This window comes from Capricornis sumatraensis, chromosome 3 (genome assembly GCF_032405125.1).
Source record: "Capricornis sumatraensis isolate serow.1 chromosome 3, serow.2, whole genome shotgun sequence".
NCBI classification, from domain to species: Eukaryota; Metazoa; Chordata; class Mammalia; order Artiodactyla; family Bovidae; genus Capricornis; species Capricornis sumatraensis.
In genome coordinates, this window is record NC_091071.1 from 76,898,447 (window position 1) to 76,904,654 (window position 6,208).

Below are 6,208 nucleotides of genomic sequence, written 5' to 3' on the forward strand. Positions count from 1 at the left end.
GCCTCTCTAGTCAACTTCTGTTTGCATAGAATTATTGGATCACAAGTTAATTTATAAGTAGACAAGTATAGATTACATGATATTAAAATCTGGGATGAAACAGATGAAATAGATGTTGGGGAGTCAACCACACTGTATTCATTTTTGCCTTTCACTTGTTTCTGACTAGTCACATATTTTTTCTTAGTTTGGTACTTCTACATTATGGATAAAATTAATTTAATGATTCAGAATGTATCAATACTTGTTCTAGGTCATAGCACCAAATACATGAATTTATTGTTTCATCTTTATTAATTTAAATGCAATGATAAGGGACTTCCCTGGTGGTCCAGTGGTTGAGACTCTATGCTTCCACTGCAGGGACCTGGGTTCAATACCTGGTCGAGGAACTGAGATGCTGTGGGACACAGCCAAAAAAAATGCAGTGATAATCACAAAGTCATTACTGTTTATTGTCAACTCTTGCATTCTACCACAAAGCATCTTGATTCATAGCTAATTCAGGATGAGTAGAGTCACAAAATTTGAGTTTTTGTCTTCTCTTTTCCATTTACAAAGAGTTTGTCATTAGATTACAATATCTGCTAATCTCAATTCCTGCATCAGTCAGTTGAGTTCAGTCACTCAGTCATGTCCAACTCTTTGTGACCCCATGGACTCCAGAACACCAGGCTTCCCTGTCTACCATCAACTCCTGGAGCTTGCACAAACTCATATCCATCAAGTCGATGATGCCATCCAACAATCTCATCCTCTTGTTGACCCCTTCTCCTCCTGCCTTCAATCTTTCCCAGAATCCATAGTCTTTTCCAATGAGTCAGTTCTTTGCCCTCAGATAGCCAAAGTATTGGAGCTTAGTTTCAGCATCAGTCCTTCCAATGAATATTTAGGACTGATTTCCTTTAGGATCGACTCTCAAGAGTCTTCTCCAACACCACAATTCAAAAGCATCAATTCTTTACAGACAAAGGTTCATCTAGTCAAAGCTATAGTATTTCTGATAGTCATGTATGGATATGAGAACTGGACTATAAAGAAAGCTGAGTGCCGAAGAATTCATGCTTTTGAACTATAATGTTGGAGAAGACTCTTGAGGTGGGTCATAGCTTTTCTTTCAAGGCATAAGCATCTTTTAATTTCATGACTACCGTCACCATCTGCAGTGATTTTGGAGCCCAAGAAAATAAGTGAAAATATTGACTTCCTCTTTATTATTGAGGTCTGGTGTTCTTTTTAGGGAATGTATTCTAAAGCCATGTTGAAATATTAAAGACTATACAAAGCTACAATTATTGAAAATTTTTAATGTTTCATATTAATTACTTTAGTAAACATTTCATTTCACCTGTATAATACTTTTATAAAAACATTATTATTATTCCTTTTTTATATATGAAGAAATTTGAGACTCCGGATTTCAGTGACTTGACCTAGCAAGGTGCAGAGTCGGTATTTTAACTAAACCTATGCTTGTATGAAATTAAAAGACTCTTACTCCTTGGAAGAAAAGTTATGACCATCCTAGATAGCATATTGAAAAGCAGAGACATTACTTTGCCAACAAAGGTCTGTCTAGTCAAGGCTATGGTTTTTCCAGTGGTCATGTATGGATGTGAGAGTTGGACTGTGGAGAAAGCTGAGCACCAAAGAATTGATGCTTTTGAACTGTGGTGTTGGAGAAGACTCTTGAGAGTCCCTTGGACTACAAGGAGATCCAACCAGTCCAATCTAAAGGAGATTAGCCCTGGGTGTTCTTTGGAAGGAATGATGCTAAAGCTGAAATTCCAGTACTTCAGCCACCTCATGTGAAGAGTTGACTCTGGAAAAGATTCTGATGGTGGGAGGGATTGGGGGCAGGAGGAAAAGGGGACAACAGAGGATGAGATGGCTGGGTGGCATTACCGACTCGATGGACGTGAGTTTGAGTGAAGTCCGGGAATTGGTGATGGACAGGGAGGCCTGGCGTGCTGCGACTCATGGGGTCGCAAAGAGTCGGACATGACTGAGTGACTGAACTGAACTGATGCTTGTATGACCCGAAAACTCATGCACTCAACTGCCACATGCTACAAATATACAGCATTGTTATTATTATTTCTGAAAATTCACTCATACGCAGCTCCATTACTTCCTCTGTTGTGGGCCTACAGTAATTAATCAATGAATATTTATTGAGTTGTGTGTTGGATATTAGGCCAGCAGAAAGGAGGAGCTAGATAATTATTTGGCATGCTTCCTGTTCTCAAGATTACAGTCTAATCAGAGAAACTAAAATAATGCATTATTCAAAGCATATGCTATAAGTATGAACAGACCAGCATGGGAAAAGGCTACTGCTGAAATATATGTCCCATGAAAGAAGTGTAAGGGTCAAGAAACTGGGTAGACTTGAGACTTCAAAGAGAAGTGCACTTTATCTGGTCAGGTAGAAATAACATAGCTATTGAGGATGAGGAAAGATGTTCCAATCCATTCAGTATGGACCATGATGACACATAGACTAGTGAAAACGTGTGGGTTTTAATAGATAAGACTATACTATATACATGGAACAAGATATATGGCAGAGCACAGGTGATTATTATCTTGTAATAACCTATAATGGAGTATAATCTGCAAAAACTGAATCACTATGCTGTATGCCTGAAATTAACATAATATTGTAAGTCAATTATACCTCAATAAAAAGAAAAGAAAAAAAAAGAACTTATAGGAAGAATTAAACTAAACTATCTGCCCAGTACTAAAGAAACCTGAAGGTGGATGTTGATGAAGAACATTGGAGTAATTCTGCACCTAGGAAGAAATTATTTTCTCAGGTTGAAGAGTTAGGGTGGGAGAGACTGAGCCAGGTAATGAGTAACAACTCTCTTGACAGGGAAATGGTAGGGTCAGATTTTATCATTTTCAGATTCGCTGAGAATGTTTCTCCAAGCTTATTCTCTGTCCCTAAAAGTCTCTTTGTTCCCACATATTTTAATACTTGCCAAAGGAATCTTTATGGAAAATGTTTGGGTTTTCTTGAAAAGCAAAATTTTAGAAATTAAAAACGAAAATATTTTCCCCTAAAACTGTCTTGTCTTAAAAAAAGAGCCTGTGGGACCTCCTCTCTCTTCCACAATCCTTTCCACCCTTTTGTGTGCAGGGATTTATCTCAGTGTCCTTGAACTTTCCTGGATTAAATAAAGAATCTTTTACAACTAGAAGCTCAGTTTATATCTGTCAGGATACTTAAGATTCTCCCCCTCCCTCTATCCTATCCCCACCTCTGCCACCATCCTTACCCCCATCATGCACGTGCACATGCGTGCACACACACACACACACAATGTTCAAGGATAGGATATAATTACCCCTCACCTCATATTTTGCCTTGGAAGTCTCTTTTTAAATATCTACTACAATATTAGTTTCAGTAAGTCATAAAAATGGTAAAAAAAAAAAAAAAGGTTAATTAGAATTCCTTCTTAATTTTTAACAATTTCGTTGAGCTATAATTTATATATAATAAATAGCATATATTAAAAGTATTCAATTAGATAAGTTTGGCCCATGAAACTACCACTGCAATCAAAATACTGAATGCTTCCCCAATGTCACAAGGTTTCTTTATGCTTCCTTTGCAATCCATCCTTCTCTATACTCCTGTCCCCAAACAACTTCTAATCTCTTTCTATCACTCTAGATTAGTTTACTTGTGCATTTTGGGTCTCACTTCTTTCACCCAGCATGACTCTTTGGGTTCATCCATGGTGTCACACACACACCTGTATTTGTTTCTTTTTACTAGTGAAGAGCATCTTGTTGTATTGTTATACAACCCATCCATTGACCCATTCACCTATTGCTCTACTTTTGGTTTATTTCCAGTTTTTTGGCTATTACATTTGAAGCTGCTATGAACATCTGTGTACAAGCTTTGCATGGGTATATGTTTCTAATCCTTTACATAAAAAACCTAGGAATGAATGACTAAACTGTGTGGTATTATTCTAAGAAACATGTAAAGAAAACTGCCAAACTCTTCTCCAATGTGGTTTTACCATTTTACATTTCCACCAGCAGGGCATCAAAATTTCCATTCTTCCACATTTTTACCATGTTTGTCATGGTAGTCTTTATTCTAACAACATTCTTGAAAGGGCAGCTTGGTTGCAGCTTTAAGTTGCATTACCTGATGAATAATACTGCTAAGCATGTTTGTACTTATTTTCCATCATATACCTTTACTGGCGAAATATATGATCAAATGCCTTGCCCATTGATTTTTGTTGGGTTATTTATCTTATCATCGAGTTGTAAGTGTATTTTGTATACTTTGGATACAAATCCTTTCTCTAATATTTTTGTTGCAAATATTCTCCCAGTTTTGGTGTCCTTTCATGTTTTCTGTGTGGAGAAATAAAAGGCCATTTTAGCATTGATAAAATTTAATTATTTTATTTTTTGTGCCCTAAACAAGAAATTCTTGCTTAATCCAAGGTCATAAAGTCCTTTTCTTTTGTTTTCTCCTAAAAGATTGTATGGGTTTTAGTGTTATCTTTAGGTTTACCAGAGCCATTTGTAAAGAAGACTTGTCTTTCTCTGTGGAATTGCCTAGGCAACTTTACTGACAATCAATTGACCATACATGTGTAGGTTTATTTTTAGATTACTTACTGAGTCCCTTTGATCAGTATGCTCATCTGTTAGCAAGTCAGAAACTACCTTGATTATTGTAGCTATAAAAGTTTTAAAATCAAGTGGTATTAGTCCTTCATTCTTGTTCTTTTTCCTTCCAAATATTATTAGTAGTTTGGAATCATTTTCATTTCTGTATAACTTTTAAAATCATTTGTCAATTTTTACATTTTTTATTGGGGTTGTGTTGAGTCAATCACCATCTTAGTAGTATTCTTCCAATCCATCTCCATTTACTTGGTCTTCTTTAGCCTCTCTCTGCAGTAATTTAAAGCTTTCCTAATAGTGAGTTTCCTGCATGTCTTTTCTTAGAGTTATTCCAGTGTATTTTAGGTAGCTTGGTACTATTTAAAATGAAATCTTATTTTTAAATTCATTTCCAATTGTTTGTTGCTAATACTAAAAAAAAAAGATGCATTTTTGGCCAAACTGAGTATATTTATGTGACATAGACTTTCTAACTTGTCAATCAAATCTAGTTCTAGATGCAAATTAATTTATCTCATATTAAATTATACTAACTAAAAACAATAAAATTTAACCCACCAAAGACTGTTACAGTACTTTACATATAACTATTTTTTAGTCTTATAACAATTTTGTTTTAAGTATTGCTTAATCCCCATTTTACAGTTACAGAAATTGGAGTAGTAATTAAGGAACTATATCACCTTCACTAATCAAATAATCTTCAGAAACTATACTTAACCAGTTTTTCATAATACTTCTTGAAAAATCTTGTTAAAATCTCTACTCTTGAGTTGAAACCTGCAAATTTATGTGTTCTCTTTTGTGAAATATCCTAGAGTAAAGCATAAATTCCCTCAAATGAGAACAGTATTTCAAGAGTTTGTTCTTGGAGCATGCATTTCAAGAGGAAAAATATATTGTAGAAAACAGAATGTTGAAAAGGATCCTGGGCTGAGACTTGATGGGAGTTAAATTTAAGTGAATTTTGAGGTAAAGTGAAGGGAAGCACTAGGGGGAAGGAACTCAGATTTATTTAAGATTAAATAAAAACGATGCCTAGGATTTTTTCTCACTGCTACCTTCTTACCTCCTCTGGGAGAAGCAATGAGATCACCATTACTTCTTTTTTATTATTCTGCCCAGAATATTGTGACACTCAGAGGGTAAGTGATTTGTCCAAGGTCTCCTGGTTAAACAGTGTTTTAGGAGCGGGAATTCAAATCCAGGACAACTTAATTCCAAAGCTCAAACTCTTTCCACAATACAATCCCTCCTTCTCCCCATTCTCCACAACTCCCATCTCCTTTCAAGGATTATCTTTGGAAACAAAACTGACTAGAGTGAAAAGAAGGATGAGCAGAGACAGAAAGGATTCATCTTAGAAGTGCAAAATCGATTGAACAGTGAAGTTTGGGACCTGCCCCTGAAAGGTTGGCATAAATGAATGGAGAAGAATAATATCCCCAGAGTTGAGAAGACAGAGCCAAGATTACCTTTTTCTTAGATGTTTGGAGGTCATTGGGACTTTTGATGACAGAAACAGAAGAACTATCAG